At 36.9% G+C, this 20,390-nt stretch overlaps 1 pseudogene; it reads left to right on the top strand.

Moving 5' to 3' along the window:
• The first annotated feature begins 6,995 nt into the window (after nucleotides 1-6,995).
• Nucleotides 6,996-8,039, top strand: LOC148942479 (uncharacterized; annotated as a pseudogene).
• The last annotated feature ends 12,351 nt before the right edge of the window (nucleotides 8,040-20,390 follow it).

Genomic DNA, 20,390 nt, shown 5'->3' with positions numbered 1-20,390 from the left:
TTATCTCTTGTGCGCAAAGTAAATGGCATTCCACTCTATAATCTATCCTTTGATAAATCCTATAGAACACTGTACGAGTTGACCATTCAAACCCTAGATAATGATTTGCAACTATTCGAAAATGGTATAACCAAAGATATGTTTGCTAAAACACATGGTATCATTGTACTGGATTTGTCGGGTACACAGGATATGAGTATAGTACGTACGGGGAGTGTACGTTTAGAGTGTACATTTACCGACCCATTGGCTGAGAGTATTGCCCTAATCTCACTAAACCAATATGAAACCTATTGGGAAATCACTCCCGAAGGCAGTGTTCTACTAGACTTGGCGCCATGAACACCAGTCAAATATTCAATGTATTTAATATGGACCCCTACATGTCCCAGTACAACTCCTATTGTCTGCCTTCGGACTTTCATGGAAAAATTCAAAGTGTCAACAATACCTTAATTATTGTTAATAGCAGTCCATCGACTGTGCTGACGGGTCATTGGTTGAGCATTTTCTAACAGTAAGTACGATTGAATTTTTTGATCCTCTTGGTCTACCCTATACATTCTACACGCCTCACATCAGCAACTATATTGAGAGCAGTGGGAAAACTATAGTTCAAAATCGGAAGAGGGTTCAGGATCTGTCAACTACATTCCTTAGCGTAAAGGAACTAACAGTTTGTGTGTTCTAAATTTGTGTATATACTTACTATCTGATTTGTCAAAGTCTAATTCGCAAGCCAAGCCTAAACTAATTTCACGTGGGTAATACCCCCTGAAGACTAGCCGGTATCGATTTCAGTGTCCTAAGAGTAAAGTGATTAAAAAATGTTTGTGAATTTGTTTATTAATAAAATGCATATATACAACAATGTCTTTAAATCTTCACTTTAGATTTCTTCATCTACTAGGCAACTGTCGTGAACCACTAATGCTGGTAAATCAGTTGGATTCACTGTATATTGATCTTGATTGACTGCAAAGTCAGGGTCATATTTTCTACAGTATAATGTAACTTCACTCTTGTCATATCTCTTTGTATAGTCAATGATACTATTTGCATTCATATCATGAAATTCACGAGTTTCAATCTGTCTATTTGAAGCAATATCACATACAATGTTTTCAAATGGTGAATCACATTCCGTCAGAATCAAATAAAAATCACTTGGTTTATAGTCATAGTAGGTGGTGTCATCACAACGATGACGTAGAAACCAGATTGTCTTGTTACCCCAACAGTTGAATCGTAGACCAGATTCCTCTTCCCAGAATAATTTAAATCCGCGACGATACCAATCTCGTAGAAATAAACTAAAATCACGTTTGGGATTTTTTCCAATCATAGCGGGGTAAGCATTCTCCCACTGATCACATTTATCATAGTGACAATTGGAGCACAGGTGCCCTCTAGGATGAGAGTCACACACCTCTTCAAGACATGAATTACATCCCTTAATTTGTACTGCATAGCCTCTAGGTAATTTACAAGGATTCCATAATCTGCACCTTTCACTATACTCATGAATCATTGTATATGTCTCGCTTTGAGTCCAACTGCCACGAGTGTACATGCACAATGGGCGTATATAGAACATTTTTCGGTTTCCGATGTCAACTCACTCACAGCTAAAACGAAACTGATCCTCTTCGTTCGATAAATTCAACGAGAGGGAAATGGGGGAGAGAGGAGTAACTCTGTAACGTTACCTCTTTCGAATGATGGGGGAGCCATCTACATTGAATCCATTGGCAATTTTTTCAAAAGTATATCCACAATATGATTCTGTCTTGTTCCAATTAATATATCAATAAATTGAGTATAAGCATTTGAATCAAATTTTAAAAGTTTCATACAATAGTCCAATGGGGGAGAATCACTCCTCATTATATTGTCAAGTGTTCCCTGACAAGAGAATATCCTGCGTTTAAGAGATAACTCGAGAAAAACATCATCCAAAATCAAATGTTTTTCCATAAACACTAGATTTGATCTAATTCTCTCTTTCTCAAATTTATTCATTTTTCAATCCTTTCACTCTGACTGCTGACTCTAGACTGAGCCTGATTCGTTAGCCCTAACCAGAAAAGAAAGGGAACATTTTCGATTTCGAAACAATTTTATTGAATAATTACAACATCAACATCAATAATACAGAGCATGTACAATTAGCGATACTGTTTATTGTCTTCAATATGTTTCACCAATGCACTTAAAGCACATTGAAGTCTATTCACATGTGCTATATCAACTTTAGCGGCGAAACATAATTGATCCTCCATTTTAAATTTGCTCAAGGATATCACATATCTCGCATATACTGCATCCCATTCCAGACAAAGCCGCGATCCTTTCGTAATTTCCACCGCAATGTTTGTGCTCTTGTACTATTATCATCAACTCCACTATCAACTTCTAATAGGGTAAACATTCCACTCATTATTACAATTATATATCGAAATGAGTAAAGTCAAAACTGTTCTTCTTCTCACTCCTTGAATTCTATTCACAGACTAATAAAACTATAGCAAAAAACCCGTTCCTTATATTCCCTCCGTCACTACTATGTAACCAGCCCTCTGATTGGCTGAGAAGGAGGATGTATCCGACTCGCTGACTGGCTGAGAAGGAAACACGTGATCTAACTGTTTCCGGGAAACTCATAACATTGCCTAGAGCAACAACAACAAATTCTATTTCTGGACACCATGACATTCACGATCGATTACGCAATCAAGTTCTCGGAAATTCACTTCCCCCTCGAGTCCTAGATCAATAACATTGTTCCCGTTAGAATTCAATGCGCATGTGCAACCTTCGTCCAGGATTTATTACACATAGAAACATCAAATAAATCGACCTTGGAAAAAGAGGTCATTGACCGATTACGCAATCATTCTCCCTAGGGAGGCTATGCCCTTATTTGGAGTGCAAAAAAGTTGTAGGTGGCAGCAGGGGTGAATCGCGGGAGTAGCACCTCCCCCTCTACTGCTGTAATAAAGAAGATACTCAGCTTTTGCCCTCTGATTTGCGAAAAAATATAAATACATCTAATGTAGAAGCAACACTGCCATGATTTTCTCCCAGGTGAGGGGGGGGGGGTAGTAGACCCTCATATGGAATAACTTCTATTCGTTTTAAGCTTTCATGTTGCTCCTTGGTTCCAGTTGATTTTTTGTTTTTATTTGATTTGTGAGGGGTTTTTAAATAATGCCAGGAAATCCCCCTTTCCTCTGTGCAAAATTTATCCTGAAAAGTTCCCCCAGAACTTTGCTTCTCATGGAAAACTCTTCCCGTGAAAAATCCTTCTATCCTTGCGAAAATCCTATCCTTAAAAAAAAATTATATATTTCCAACAACCAACAGGGCTAATAATTGAATATTAATTTGATAATTTCTTAGACCACCCTGCTTTCCCATTTAAGAGAATCTGAGAAAATTTATGAAAGAAATAAAGAGGGAAATATCTAGAGATTTTAGTGTTCCTGTTCTGTGTACAGAGTACAGTTATGCAGTCTTGAGGAACTTTTATTAAAATACAGACCCCATTTGCCAATCTGATCCTATATAGGAAAAATATCTAGATATTTTGGGGTTTCTGTTCTGTGTACAGTAAAGCAGTATTGAGGAACTTTTACTAAAATGTAAGTTTGTTTTTTTTATTTGTCTTGTGTTCCTTTTTTTTTTCTCTTTCTTGTTGTGCTGTTTTTTGTGTGTTTTTTAATGATTTAAATTGTTTTTGTTTTCTCTCTTTTTTTCCGTTGATAAAGGCTCCCGGATGCGAAGTTAAAATATTCAGAATTTCTTACAGTGGCGGACCCAGAGAGGAGGGGGGCGAGGGAGTGCCCCCCTCTAACGTAGTCTAAAGTAGTGTAATTTACTCAATTAACTCAAGTTTGGGTTAATTAAACTTGCTTCTAACGCAAGTCTATCCGATCAACCTATTTTGCGACCCCCCCCCCTCTAAACAAATCCTGGATCCGCCCCTGATTTCTTATTAATTAATGTTTTTTCGTTGTGTTCGTTTTTAAGTACGTTTTTCGTACGTTTTATTCACTTCTTGATTTGAATTAAACCCGTTTTTCTCTCTTAAATTTTCTTAAATTTTCCTGAATATTATTTGTTTGCTCGCTGTAGCACCATAATTGCGTAACTTACTGTCCTTTCCCCAGGGGCTGTGGGGGGCCAGGTCCCCACCAGAAGTATATCTATTGAACCTTTCAACTATTCTGAACAAAGTGGCTGTCTCAAAACTGTGATCGGACGACTTTGGGATAAGGAGGTTTTGGAGGACGGGGGCTAGTTGACCTCTAATCCTTTTGGTCACTTAAAAAGAGCACTAGAAATTTACTTTACATTTGAATAAGCCCTCTGTCGATCTTCCGTGGACCACTGGTTCGATACGATCACCCCTGGGGAAAACAAGCAAAAAAAAACAAAAAAAACAAGTAAGCATCCGTGATGTTTCTTATGGCAGAAAATGCAAAATTCAGCATTTTTGTAGATTGAAGCTTGAAACCTCTGCAGTAGGGTTCTCTGGTATGCTGAATCTGCTGGTATCATTTTGACTTTGTTTATCTATCATTTCTTGAATTTTAGTGGCTGTACCCACCATTTTTCGAAAATCAGACAAATTTTCTCAGGCTCGTATCTTTTTATGGGTAATACTAAATTTTACGCTCTTTACGCTAAAGTTTTTTATTGTTTTAAAATATAAAGTTGTGAGACAGGGTCAAACTTTAGCGTAAAGAGCGAGGCGTTGAGGAGGGGACAGCCCCTTTCATATACGGAATAATTTCTGTTCGTTTTAAGTTTTAATGTCGCTCCATACTTTCAGTTTAAAAAACTTGTTTTTTTTTATTTAATTTCTGATCGTTTTTTAGTTAATGCAGCTTTTATTTGCATAAAAATTTTACTTTTCTTTTGCTAAATGGATGTCTTTACAAATTAACTTACGTAACTAACTTCTATATTCGTATATTTTTCTTCTGGCAAAAAATACAAAGTTGCAGATTTTTGCAGATATGAGCTTGAAACCTATGTAATAGGGTTTTCTGATACGCTGAATCTGACGGTGTGATTTTCATTAAAATTTCTTCACTTGTAGGGGATGTTTGGCCCCTCTTTAAAAAATCGAGTAAATTTTCTCAGGCTCGTAGCCTTTGATGAGTAATACTAAACTTAATAAAATTTATATATTTAGAATCAGCATTATAATCAAATTCTTTTGATACATTTATTGACATCAAAATTCCGTTTTTAAAAGTTTCGATCACTATTGAGCCGTATCGCTTGTTTTTTTATTGTTTTTTTTTTATTACGTCTATGTTATTACGCATATGATGGTGTTGTCGGCGGATGCACTTAGAACCTCTGTACGGTTAAATTAAAAAAAAAAATTTATTAAAAAAACCCAGAATAACAAAGGCCGTTTAATTAGAATAGATAGCTCTTTTGAAATCACTAAAAAAAAATGTAGCGTAAAGAGCGAGGTATTGACTTGGGGGAGAACCCCCTCACATACGTTATAATTTCTATTCGTTTTAAGTTCTAATATTCCTTCTTACATTTCAGTTGAAAAAACTTGTTGTTTTTTTTAATTTCTGATCGTTTTTTAAATTATTCTTGGAAATCCGGCGCCCCCTTCATCGAAATGTCCCTTACCCCAAAGAAACATCCTCCACGGAAATATTCTCCAGAGTAACCCCCTCTTCTAGCCCCCCCCCACCATAAAAAATCCTTCCTTAATATGGTTTTATACTTCCCAATAACCAATAAATAATTCTGGCAAGTCCGGAGCCCCCTTCATGGCAATTTCCCTTCCCCCCTGAAAACTTCCATCATTAACAGATCCTCCAACATAACCCCTGACCCCCCCATACCCCCCCCAACCAGCCAAAAAAACACCATAAAACATCTTTTAACATACCCATAACCAAAACAATATTTTAAAATTTGGTAAACTTCAAAAAATTTAGCCCTCCCTCTGGGAACTTCGGGGGGTTAAGTCATCCTAAAAGACATATTTATCATATTTTCGACCATGCCGAACAAAATGGCTATCTCAAAATTTTGATCGGGTGACTTTGGGAAAAAAATAAACGTGGGAGGGGGCCTAGTTGCCCTCCTTTTTTTTGGACACTTAAAAAGGGCACTATAACTTTTACTTTTCGTTCCAATCAGCCCTCCTACGTTATTTTAGGACCACTGGTTCAAAACGATCACCCCTGGGGAAAAAAAAAACAAACAAATAAACACGTATCCGTGATCTTTCTTCTGGCAAAAAATGTAAAATTCCACATTTTCGTAGATAGGAGCTTGAAACCTCTACAGTAGGGTTCTCTGATACGCTGAATATGATGGTGTGATTTTCATAAGGGTTCTATAAATTTTAGGGGGTCTTTCCCCCTTTTTTTGAAAATCAGCCAAATTTCCTCAGGCGCGTAACTTTTGATGGGTAGCACTAAACTTGATGAAAATTATATATTTGAAATCAGCATTGAAATCTGATTCTTTTGATATATCTATTGGTATCAAAAACCCGTTTTCTAGAGTTTCGGTTACCATTGAGCCGGGTCGCTCCTTACTTACAGTTCGTTACCACGAACTGTTTGAAAGGACTAGTTTTTGAAGCCAATCGGATTAACTTTTATGCTTTGTTATATTGCGTAATTGCGATTGAGTGCATCACGATAAATCATTTGGATAAGCTGTTTATTGTATGGATAGCTGATAACTTGGATTTTTGGATTATTATTGACTGTATTTGATTAGATTATCTTATTTCGAAGGACTATTTTAGTGTAAAATTGGCAGTTTTAGGGCCTGTACGTTAACGTGCACTGTTCAGTGCCGTGCAGGAAAGGCAGGTGAGCCGACTTCACACAGATTGGATTTGAAATCCACTCGGATGCATTAGTGAGGCTCGGCCCTCACTCGAAGATAAGTCTTTTTGTCTTGTTTATCGGCTCATTCTAATCAGACTTTTAATAATTATGCAGCTTTTCAAGCAGTCTGATTTTGCGCTGGTTAAATTCAAGAACTATCCTCTTTGGCCAATAAGATTTATTCAGCCTGGTAAGGACTCAAAAGGGAAGCCTACATACATCGTTTTTTGCTACGGAAGTCACGATGAATTCAGGCTCATTGATGCGAATCTTCGTAAATACGACCCTAAAACGACTGATTCATCCACGTTTGCTGTTAAAAAAGCATTTGCCGAGCTTGCAAATACTCCTGAAATTTATCAGACTCTTTCGAAGACATTTTTAGCCCTGAAAGCTAGAGGTAAAGTTGGGTCCACCTTGGTTTCTTCCAGTGTTGCCCCAATTTATGAGCAATTAGTTGCTACTGAAGCCCAGCTAGAGAAGACAAAAAGTGATTTGCTTGGAAATATAACGCAGAAAGTGACTGAAAAGTTTAATGATGCAAGGTCAATGAAAGAGCCTGCTGAACTAATAATCAGCCAGGTTTATGATGCAATCACACTATAGTTTAATCCGAAGTTTGCGAAAATTAAGCAGACATTAAAGGGTCTGAGAACTAAAATTGAGAATCTCGAGGACAGAATCATTCGAATTGAAACAAAGCTGGATGATTTTAATCAGGAAACCCTACTCGACAGCCTTGTATTTCATGGGGCCAAACAGTTACCCAATGTGGAAAGTCGCACGGCAATACTTCAAATTCTGAACAGCAAAATGTCTGACTGAACTCTCGCCTTTTAATCTCATCAATGTGTACCGTCTCCACCTGAATAATCAGACCATACAGACGGAAGAAAATTCTACTAGAGTTGCTCTGATCATTGTTAAATTTTCTAGCAAAGATGTAGCCCGAAAAGTGTTTAAAGCAAAAACTAGACTTGCATCTACTGGTATTTTTATATCGGAGTCCCTAACAAAGCGTCGCCGGGACATTTTGAATGCGGCTAAATGCGGCGTAATGCGTGGTCAGATCAGGGTCAGATATTGGCAAAGCCTAATGTAGGGTCAGCAATAAAGAAAATAAGGTCTATTGCTGATTGCATTTTGTATTAGAAGTTGTAATTTGTTTGTTTGTTTTTTGTTTTCGTTTTTCTTGTTTTTCATTTTTTTTATTCTTCTGTCTCTACTTAATTTTCATTTTTTTTCCCTTTGTGTCCCTGCTTTTTTTTTCTTTTTTTATGTACTTTTTTTCCCTCTCCACTATTCCTTATTTCAGATTTAATTGTTTTGGCTTTATTAGTTTATTTCTTTGAATTTGAATTTGTTTTATTCTAGTTCGGGTGACATCTCCTCCTTGGGTGAGCGACTGCTTCAATTTGTAAATAATCCAATAGACTTTCTTAGCTTGATTAATACTTCAGTAGGTCAGTCTAATAAATCACCATCAAGTCCCCATTTTTCAGTTAGCAGTAAATATGTATCGGATTTAGATCGAGTATCCAAAAGAGATGGTAGTTTCTCTGTGCTTCAGCTTAATGTACAGGGCCTTTGTTCTTCATTTGATGCGTTGAAAAAAATAGTGCGTAGTGGCCACCCTGATATTATTGGTCTTTGTGAGACTTTCCTTGATTTAAAAAATGAATCTCTATTGCATCTCTCGGGGTACAAGATGGAATATCTAAATCGAAGTAGGATGGCTAGAGGGGTCCTTGCTATTTATGTTTCGGAATGTCTTCCGAACTCTGTTAGACGTGACCTGTCAAGAAATGAAGAAGGAATTTTTGAATCCATATTTATTGAGATTAAAACCCAAACTGAAAATTTGATTGTTGCTAATATACACAGGTTTCCTAGTGGGTCTGTTCCCTCTTTCCTTCAGAATCTTGATGAGGTTTTGGAAACAATCCAACTTCATTCTTGTGAACTTGTCGTTATGGGTGACTTTAACCTTAATTTGTGTGACCGGATCTTCTCTGTCTCCTTCTGCTCCTTCAAGTATTGTGATGGAAGGCGAAAATGTAGAGGGTGAACTATAAGTTCAAGACGCGTTTACTTCCTATTTTGCTAATATCTGCAAAACTACAGCCTCTTCTGTAGGTCCTTCTTCTTCTCTGGCTGACTTTAGGTCTTACCTTGGACCACCTTGTCCTAAATCAATGGCATTGGAACCTACCTCTGAAGCTGAAATATCCAGGATTGTCAATGGTTTGAGGGATTCTTCCTCTTCTGGCCCAGACCGTATTCCGACTAAGATTGTAAAGTTCATTCTATCATCATTTCTGCCCTCACGAGACTTATCAATCATTCCTTTGAAAACGGTGTTTTCCCAATTGCTTTAAAGCGTGCTCGCGTTATTATTCTTTTTAAAGGGTGGATCAAGGAATGATCCTGCAAATTATCGTCCCATATCCCTTTTATCAGTGTTTAGTAAGATATTTAAAAAGGCTATGCCTTCTCGACTTTTTAATTTTCTTAATTCTAAAAACTTTTTTCATGATTTTCAGTTTGGTTTTAGGGCGAAACACTCAACTGAGCATGCATGCGCAACTCTTTTGAATTATTTACATTCAGTTCTTGACTCTGGTCTGATGCCTGCTATTCTATTTCTCGATGTACGAAAAGCACTCGACTCATTAGCACACAAGATTCTTCTTCGGAAATTGTTCCTTATTGGTATCAGAGGTAGTCCTCATTCTTGGTTTCTATCATATTTATCTGGTCGAGTCATCTCGGTTGATCCGCAATTTTCGAACCCTTCGGGAATACAGTTTGGCGTTTCACAAGGATCTGTTATTGGGCCGATACTCTTTTTATTCTATGTCAATGACCTTATTAATGCGGTTCAAAATTTAAAACCTACCATTTGCTGTCGTCTTTGTCAACCAGTATCCGTCACTAGTTGTGACAGGAGTTCGTTCTTACCGGATGCACTTAATGCTTTTGCTGATGACATTACTCTTGGCACAGCTGGTAGAACTGAGTCTGATCTTCGTTCAAAGATAAATGCCCTTTTTGAAAGAGTTATCCAATGGTTTGATGTAAATTATCTTGCCTTAAATGTCGGGAAGTCATTTTTTCTCATTTTCTCCAGAGTTTCAAAGACTTGCCCTGACTTAAATGAAATACTCGTATCAAGATGTTCTCCAAGTAAACCTAGGGATCGTTGCGTTCGACTCCTAGGCATCTTGCTTGACGAAAATCTTTCGTACAAGCATCATATTGACCTGATTAAAATGAAAGTTTCCAGGAGTCTTGGAATCCTTAGAAAGCTTAAACACATATTTCCATGGTCAATTCTTAGAATCTTGTTCTACAGCCTAGTTCAGTCTTATGTTTCATATCGTACTGATATTTGGATGTAAAGGTTCTGCTCGTCTCTGCCGCTTTTTTTAGAGCTTAATGATACAACTTGGACTCTTATTTAGAAAAATACCAGATCTCCACTTAAACCCTTAATTAATTTGATCTGCCCCTATTTTCTTGCTTGTCCTATCCCCATCTTTTTATGGTCGTTCAGTTACTTCTATACTGGCATATCCAATAATACATATTTTGTTTTGTTTTTGTTTTGGACTCTTATTAAGGAAACTAACCGATCTTCACTTAAACCCTTGCTTGATTTGAAATCTATCTATTTTCTTTCTTGTTTTTCTTTCGTTTTTTACAGTTGCATGGCCATTTTCCTGCTGCCCTATGTAAAAATATATATTTTGTTTCTGATCAATCGACTTATCATCTCCGCACTTCCAACAATTTACAGATTCTTCATACTCCATCAGTGAGGTCTGAATTCAACCCTCTGACAACTTGCAACAGGATTTGGAACACGCTCTCTGTGTCTGCACGAAGCTGCCACTCGTTTGGTATGTTAAAAAATTATGTTAGGGATTTTCTAGCAAGTAATAGTTATTTTTTTTTTACATTTGATCTTTGTATCTTATAATTTTTTTATCATACGATTTCTCTTGTGTTGGGACTCTTAAATGTGTGAATGTATGATATTGAAAATGTTTTAGTGTTTTAAGCATTTGTTTCATTTTTTTTTCTCCCCTGTTTTTTTTTTCCTGGCCATAGAGCCTCACGGGGGAGTTTATATTGAAGTGTATTTTGTTGAGTTTATTGATTGAATAAAATTGATTGATATATAATGGGGAATAAATCAGATGTGGTTTTAGCGGGAGGGCAGAGGGTACATTGCCCCGGTTGTAGAAATTTCAGGGGCACAAAATTTCAAAATATAATCTAAGCTTCAAGATAGAGGTACAAAATGGTTATATTCATTTTGTAATCTTTGAAACTTTATTTCTGCTAAAATAAAGTAGAGGGCGCAGTTGGCAGTAATTATAAGCAAATTAAATCTGAAATTTTCATTTTCCCTATATTTTCATCACCATCCTTTGAAAATAGAATTGAGTAGACCGAATTTAATAGTTTTGCAGAGGCCAAAGTCAAAAAATTCAGACGTAAATAAATGTAAAATTTCCTTGATAAATTCCGTTAATAAACAAAAATCATGTTAAAATTTGACCAGCAATTTTTTTGGGAGACAGGGCTAATCAAGATTTTACCCCGGTGCAAGAGAGGCCAGAACTGCCACTGAAATAACTAAACATGTTAAGAATTTGGAATTTGGTTCCATCGCAACATTTTTTAACTGAAGTATAGTACACCGGAATATCTTCCAAAACGCACACAGATCTTAATCTTTGTAGGATAGTCAGACACCTTTTTTTTTATTTTCGTTATAGAACCTACTGGGCCAGTCTTAATAGAGCCTCCTCCCCCTTTATTTGTGTAGGTATTTAAAAAAAAATAACATTTGAATGCTGCTATGTGCCTGTTAATCCCACTTTAAATGAGTTTGAAACTTAAATTGATATAGATTATTTTATTGACAATTTCTCAGCAGTGTTGATTGTCGATATATTAGCCTACTCTCAAGTCATGTGGATATTATTTGTATTCGTCATGACTACACATGAGTGTAGTCATGACGTCATGACACATGTATATCCGTATTCGTCTTTTAGTCTTTTCACATTGTTTGTTAATTTGGTGGTTGAGTATCTCCTAAATCTAAATCGCAACTGAACCCAAGAATTCCGGTAAGGGACTGTCAGTCTTTACGAGTTATTAAACAAAAAACAGTTTTTTTTCCAACTGAAAGCAAGAAGCAACATTAAAACTTAAAACGAACAGAAATTATTATGTAAATAAAGGGGGTTTTTCCCCTCCTCAAGACCACGCTCTTTACACTAAAGTTTTTAATACTTTAAAAAAAGCGTCTTATTGTTCTAATTAAACGACCCTTGTGTTTCAGGAGTCATTATTAAACAATTGTGACAAAATTCAAACTTTAGCGTAAAGAGTGAGATGCTGAGGAGGGGGCAGCCCCTTTTATATACGTAATAGTTTCTGTTCGTTTTAAGTTTTAATGTTGCTCCTTACTATCAGTTGAAAAAATTTGTTTTTTATTTAATTTCTGACCGTTTTTTTAAATTATGCCAGGAAATCCGGCCCCACCTCAACGGAGAAACCCCATCCCCAAAGAAATATCCTCTTGAAATTTCAATCCCGGTGAAAAACTTGCCCCAAATAATTACTCTTAACCACTCCGCACGTAAACTTGAGACGGAAAAGAGAAAGCAAGACATATAAAAATAATTTTTAATAGGAATTCTGGCAAATTCCCCTAGTGTATAATTTCCCCTGACAAGTTAAATCCCTTGGAACTTCCCTCCCCATGGAAATTCCCCCGTAGAAAAAACCCAAGCAGAAGATATGTCGCCCCCCCTCCCGAAAATATATGCCTACATCCCAATAACAAATACAACGCGCAAACAATGGACAAATTTTATAACTTAAAGACCTTTCCCATGGGGCTGTGGGGGGTCATTTTATACCCAAGGACATAGTAATTAGGCCTTTCAGCTATGATGAACAAAATGACTATCTCAAAATTTTGATCGGACGAATTTGGGAAAAAGGGACGGGGAAGGGGGCCTAGTTGCCCTCCAATTTTTCTGGTCACGTAAAAAGAGCATTATAACTTTTAATTTCCGTTAGACTGAGCCCTCTTCAAATATTCTTGGAGCACTGGGTCAATTCGATCACCCCTGGGGAAAACAAGCAAAAAAAAAACAAACAAACAAAAAAAACACGCATCCGTGATCTTTCTTCTGGCAAAAAGTACAAAATCCCACATTTTAGGAGCTTGAAACCTATACAATAGGGTTCTCTGATACGCTGTATCTGATGGTAGGATTTTCGTTTAGATCACTTGACTTTTGAGGGATGTTTCCCCCTTTTATCAAAAATCAGGAAAATTTTCTCAAACTCATAACCTTCGATGGGTAAGACTAAAGTTAATCAAATTTATGCGTTTGATATCAGCATAAAAATCCAATTCTTTTGATATATCTATTGGTATCAAGATTCTGTTTTTTAGAGTTTTGGTTACTATTGAGCCGGATCACTCCTTACTTACAGTTCGTTACCACGAACTGTTTGATTAGTCTCTATGAGGCTAGTTCGGGTAAAGTACCTTAGTAGTGAAAAATTACCATCTAATAATCCACATTGGCGGCAGAATACAAACACCTCATTAATCATTTGGTTTGTTATTATGGAGGACAAAAAACTCAAACCATGGTATGTAATTACGCAGTCGATCCAATCTTTAAATCTTTAGTTGAGATGCAAATTATATGCCTTCAATTTGTCGGAAATGGCCAACGTAGCTATATCAATCAACTTGGTTTTCTTGTAGAAAATAAATGAGGCATTTGAGGTCATATGGAAGCCTAGCCTCATTATCTAAAGTAGGAAGTCGCTCTCTATATTTATGTGTATTACTTTAATCATAGGCAGCGCAATAGCGCTGCCTAAGTAAAGAACGATGTTGGCCCAATGTATTATTTATTTATTTATTTTCTCGGTCTTAGACCACGGCACTTCGTATCGAAGAAGTTGTCGTAGAAACTTCGAAAAGGCACCAAACACATCCAATCAAAATTATGAGATAGCCATTTTGTTCAGCGTAGTTAATTTCCAGATAGAAATTATGTATTTAAGGAGGACACTCCCCCACAGCCCTCAGGGCGAGGGTTGTAAGTTGTGCCCTGGGGGCATATAAGGTTTTTATAGAAAGCATTGTCGTAGAGACTTCAAAAAACGCTTGTTCGATTGGAAATTCAAAGGGCTAGTGCCCTTTTTAATAGCCGAAAGTGATTGGAGGGCAACTAACCACCCTCTCACAACCACCTTTTCCCCAAACACTTACAATCAAAGTTTTGAGATAGTCTTTTTGTTCAACCTAGTTGAAAGTTCTGGAAATTATGTTTTTGAGGAGGACACTCCTCCACAGCCCTCAGCGCAAGGGTTGTAAGTTATGCCCTAGGGGCATATAATGTTTTTTATAGAAAGTGTTGTCGTAGAAACTTCAAAACGGGCTTGTTCGATTGGAAATTCAAAGAGCTAATGCCCTTTTTAATAGTCGAAAGTGATTGGAGGGCAACTAACCTCTCACGCCCACCTTTTCCCCAAACACATCCAATCAAAATTTTAAGAAAGCCATTTTGTTCAACATAGTTGAAAGTTCTGGAAATTAGGTATCTGAGGATGACAACCCACCCCCCCCCCCCACAACCGTCAAGGCAATGGTTGTAAGTTATGCCCTTGAGGCATATAAGGTTTTTTATAGAAAGCGTTGTCTTAGAAACTTTAAAAAGGGCTCATTTGATTGGAAATTGAAATGGCTAGTGCTCTTTTTAATAGTCGAAAGTGACTGAAATGCAACTAACACCCCTTCCACGCCCACCATTTATCCAAGCGAATCCAATCAAAATGTTGAGATAGCCATTTTGTTCAAAGTGGTTGAAAGGTCCGCAAATTATATCTAAGAGGATGACAGTCCCCCCCACAGCCCTCAGGGTAAGGGTTGTAGGTTATGCCTTGGGGGCATATTAGGTTTTTATTGAAATCTTTGTTGTAGAAACTTGAAAAAGGGCTCATTTAATTGGAAATTCAAAGGGCTAGTGCCCTTTTTAATAGTCGAAAGCGATTTGAGGGCAATTAACTCGTCTCTCACGTCCACCTTTTCCCCAAACACATCCAATAATAAAATTTAGAAATCCATTTTGTTCAACATAGTTAAAAGTTTTAGAAATTAGGTCTTTGAGGATGATAACACCCTCAGAGCCCTCAGGGCAAGGGTTGTAAGTTATGCCTTGGGGGCATATAAGGTTTTTATAGATAGTGATGTTGTAAAAACTTCAAAAAGAGAGCATTCGATTGAAAATCAGAAGGGTATGTGTCCTTTTGAATAGTCAAAAGTAATTGGAGGATAACTAACATCCCTCTCACACCCACCATTTTCCCAAACACATCCAATCAAAATTTGCAGATAGCCATTTTGTTTGACCTTGTTAAAAATTCTGGAAATTATTTCTTTGAGGACAACCCCCCCCCCCCCCACAGCACTTATGGCAAGGGTTGGAAGTTATGCCCTGGGGGTATATAACGTTTTTTTTTTGTAAAAAGTGTTGTCGCAAAAATTTCAAAAAGGCATCATTCGATAGGAAATTGAAACGGCTAGTGCCCTTTCTAATAATTAAAAATGATTGGGGTGCAAGTAACCCCCCTATCACACACACCATTTCCCCAAACACATCCAATCAAAATTTTTAGATAGTCATTTTGTTCAACGTAGTTGAAAGATCCGGAAAGTATGTCTTTGAGGATGACAGCCCCCTAACAGCCCTCAGGTCAAGGGCTGTTTGTTATGTCCTGGGGCATATAAGGTTTTTATAGAAAGTGTTGTCGTAGAAACTTCATAAAGGGCATAGACTATATGATGACACGAACTACGAGTTACCTTTGTTTCAGTCTGCAGTCTGGATATCGCCTTCTGATGGATGCCAACTTTGTAGATAATCCTGCTCTCGTTGCCGAGTCAATTGACAAATTAACTGATGATATGAAAGTTCTACAGGAAGAGGCAGCAAAAAAGGTAGTGAAAATCAACTGGCTAAAACAAAACATTACATTTCGGTTGTGAGGAATTTAGACGAGGTATAGAGACCTGAAGGGTTGACATAATTGTTAATTCCTGATAACATCAGTCTTATCTGATACCCTAGTTAATGTACCATGAGATTCAAAACGAATAACAGGTTTACAGTTTGACAATTATAATATTCTCTTTTTTTAAAGATGTATGTCAATCGCAAGATACACCACATTGCCAAATCCATTTTCGTTTGTGCTTTAAATACTTGCTTACTTTTTAGTTTTTATCGTCCAATTTGTTTTATTTTATGATTTGGAAAATGCACACTTGGCTAATCAACCGCTAGTAAAGATGCATTCACCTTCGAGAAAATAAATCAGTGCTGTGAGAATTGAGGAAACCATTTTACTGTTCGAAAAACTGCGGTTTTGTGGGCATCTAGAATCAGTGAATGGCTTTGTGATTTGTTCATTCATGATTTTCAAACTCAGTTCGGACAAAGAATATAAATTTTGATTTAACAAAAAACTGAACTTGCAAAAATGAGTGTGCACCCTATCTAATATAAGCTCTCTGGCGTTGCTATAGTAAAGAACTTGCAATGTGTTAATTTTTCCTTGTCCCCCCCCCCCTCTGGCCACTTTGTAAAGAAGAGGTGGTCGTGAAAATTTTGTGGGCTCTGCCGTATATAACTGGGAAGTTATAATGTCATTTTCACGGGTTAAAAGCAACCGGAGGGCACCCCCCCCCCCGCCGCTGCTCTTTTTTTGTGCATGGCCCCTGTAATCCCATATGATTTTGGATTGATGTCTTAAGACAGCCCTTTGTTTAAATAGCTCTAATATATATACCTTCAAAGATGAAATAGCTCCTGAAGCCGCTTGGGCAAGGTCTATCAATTGTCAATTGCTTACAGATTGGTTTTATGACATAAAAGAAGAACATGCTTGATCTTGGGCGTCTGATTAGCTGAAACGTTTCAGGGATCACTCTCGGGATCAAGAGGATCACGCATTATAGCAAAAGAGGTATTAGGAGTCCCAAAAATTGAAAAGCAAGCTTTTTTTTATGATCGGCTCAAAACTTATGTCCTTAAGCTTTGGGGCTAACAAGGCCCAAATGCAGAAGGAAAAAGATCCCCCCAGGAAACAGGGCAATACAAAGGGCCGAGAACCCATTTTTTCATCGGTTTGAAAATTAAAGACTCAAGTTCCTGGGCTAAGGGGACCCTTGTGCACAAAAAAAAATATAGTTTAAAGGCATTGGTCCCAGAAAATCCAGCCCTCACCCTTCGAGGGCTAATCAGGCTGGTAGCCTGACTCTTATTTGTGGTAACTCCTGTTCGATTGAAGTTTAACTTGACTATTTGTTTTAATTTCTTTTCGTTTTAGAATTCATCTATTCACCCAGAGCAGAATCTTTTATTATCATAGGACTTTATTTCTACTCTTTTAGGTTTTAATATGTATCTTTGCTTCTCTTTGGTAAATGTTTTCAGTAATGCAAGATTTTATTCAAATCAATAGACCAAAAAAAAGAAAACAAATGAGTTACTTCTTTCTGTCAGTAAAAGAGCAATGGAAACAACTGGAGCTGCCCGAAGAAAAAAAAGAGTTACGAACCATTTGAAACACATTCAGAACATTAAAAAAAAAGACAAAAAACTAAAATAAGAATTATGGACATAGAACCAAATAATTTTTCTTTTTTGTTGTTTTAGTCGAAACACTATTTTTAGGTTTGAGTGTGTTTAGCAATAAAAGAACTTGATTCACTCATTATAGAAAAAAATCAATTACTTCTATCTGCATGTGATGGAATGATTTAGAAAACTAGAATTTTTCCTAAGGAAAATCACAGTTTTGAACCCTTTGAGGCAATGCAGTCCACAGTTTTGCCAAAAATAATGACAAAAAACATTAAGCTATGCATTTAAAGTTATAAACTTCCTTATTTTTAAGATACTGTGTAACTATTATGGATGGTACGACTCCTAACAACCCACCCCAGCACCAAGCCACCTAAGGCCAACACAGATGTGCACGCTCCTCTTCCATATCAATCTATTATAAGCTTCACTCTTTGACGAATCAAAGATCTTAAGCCAAACTGGCCAGCCATGACAAAGAAGCAAAGAGAGAAAACTCAATGGAGAAAAAAGACAAAACGGGACTTCGGCCAGTCACAAAAAGACAAAAACCAAAACGAAGCGGATATTTCGCCTGTTAAAACAAGGCGTCTTCAGCGTAAAAGAAACAAAGATTAAAAAACTAAAATAAACTAAAATCCATAAAAAAGCCACCACCAATATTAAACTACGATTGTCGCAACAGACCACTTGAGGAACTGTTCAGTAGAGTTACTGAACAGTAGCATCAGTAGAGTTAGTGAGTAACTCAGATGATGATGACCGACTATGTCATTAAAATATATAGAGCTCTTGTATATAGTTTTGTTTCACTGTCTAATAAAATGACTTGTCCCTATTTGGAACTCTTATTTGTTTCGTCATAGAAAAGAAAGTGTGGTCTTTGAAAAAAATATCAACTAATTGGCTTATTATGCTGATTCTAAATTTATAAATTTCATTAAGTGTAATGCTACCCATCAAATGCTACAAACATGAGAAAATTTGTCTGGTTTCCAAAAAAGGAGGGAAACGCCCCTTCAAATTAAATTATCTTAATAGAAATCACACCATCAGATTCAGCGTATCAGAAAACTCTACTCTAGAAGTTTCAAGCTCCTATGTGCAAAACTGTGCTAATTATTTAGCACATATTTAGCACATAAGTTATTTATTTGCGTTTTTTTTCGTTTTTTCCAGGGGTGATCATACATACCTAGCGGTCCAAGAATATTGGGGGATGGCTCATTTGAACGCAAATTAAATGTTCTAGTGTTCTTTCTAAGTGACCAAAATTGCAACTGGCGCCCTCCCATGCCCCATTTTCCCAAAATCGTCCGATCAAAACACTGAGATAGCCATTTTGTTCAACATAGTTGAAAATCCCAAAAACTTTTCTTTGCAGATAACATAACCCCCACATCCCCTGGGGAAAGGTTTTTAAGTTATGAAATGTGCCCATTGTTTACGTTTAGAATTTGTTTTTGGGAATTAGGCATACATTTTTGGGGTGGGGGGGACGAATTTTCTCCTAAGAGGGGGGGGGGATATTCCACGGGGAGAATGTTGATTGGGAGGAAAGTTTACAGGGGTTGAACTTTTCAGGGGAAATTTTACACTGGAGGAATTTGCCAGAATTCCTATGCGAAATTAATTTTTTATGTGTAGCTTTCTCTTTGTCGACTCAATTTTACGCGTAGCGATGCTAAGGATAATTGTCCGGGGTAAATTTCCACCGGTATTAAAGGGTTTAGAGGATATTTTCATGGGGAGGGGGACTTTTTCATGGAAGTGGAGCCAGATTTCTTGGCATTATTTTAAAAACGATCAGAAATTAAATTAAGAAAAAACAAGTTTTTCAATTGAAAGTGAGGAGCAATATTAAAACTTAAAACAAGCAGAAATTAGTAAGTATATGAGGTGGGGTACTCCTCTCTTCAACACCTTGCTCTTTACACTAAAGTTCGAATTTTGTCCCAATTCCTTAAGAACGACTCCTGAAACACAAGGGCCGTTTAATTAGAATAATAAGAAGCTTTTTTAGAGGAAACAAAAAACTTTAGTGTGAAGAGCGAGGTGTTGAGGAGGGGGGTTTTCCTCATATACGTAAAAATTTCTGTTCGTTTTAAGTTTTAATATTGCTCCTTACTTTCAGTTGAGAAAGTTTTTGTTTTATTTAATAGCTCTATAAAGCAGTATTGAACCACATTTTTCGCACCGTTCCCAACGATGCCCATAAATACAATTAAAGAGTATTAATATTAAATCGTTACGGTTTCTTGGCCTTTACGGATAGTTCATCAAATTGTATACCTTTGACTTATTATTGATTTACCACTTGACTGTTAATCAGCAGAAAATCTGAGTCCTTGATATTGTCGTTAGGTTTCGAAGTAATCTCTTGACTGACTTTAATCCGACAAGGAATTCAGTAATGACTTTTTAAGGTGAATTTGAAGATTGTTTTATTGTCGCTTTCTAAATGTTGTGAGGAATTTATCTGCTAATACTTGTGAAACTAAGTAGCCTAATGGTCATAGTAATTCAAAATACAAATTCGGTGTTTCAAGGTCAATTTTATGTTTCCGATTTCAAGGTTATTGTATGAGTACTTCAGATTTTAGAGGAGCAAGTTGCCAAAGTGAAGCAAATTGAACATAGGAGCGACATGGCCCAATAGCAGCTAAAACTCTAAAAAGTTGAACATTGATAATAGTAGAATCCTCAAAAGAATTAGCGTTTTATACTGATCCCAAGCATATAGAATTTTGCCAGGGGGGCTGGAGCCCCCCTGGCTGAAAAATGCTGCCTTATATTTGTATTAATT

Source organism: Artemia sp. Qi Xiang Cuo, chromosome 16 (assembly GCF_049724085.1).
Source record: "Artemia sp. Qi Xiang Cuo chromosome 16, ASM4972408v1, whole genome shotgun sequence".
Classification (NCBI taxonomy): Eukaryota; Metazoa; Arthropoda; class Branchiopoda; order Anostraca; family Artemiidae; genus Artemia; species Artemia sp. Qi Xiang Cuo.
The sequence above is the reverse complement of the archived record's forward strand: the minus strand, read 5'-3'. Positions and strand labels throughout refer to the sequence as shown.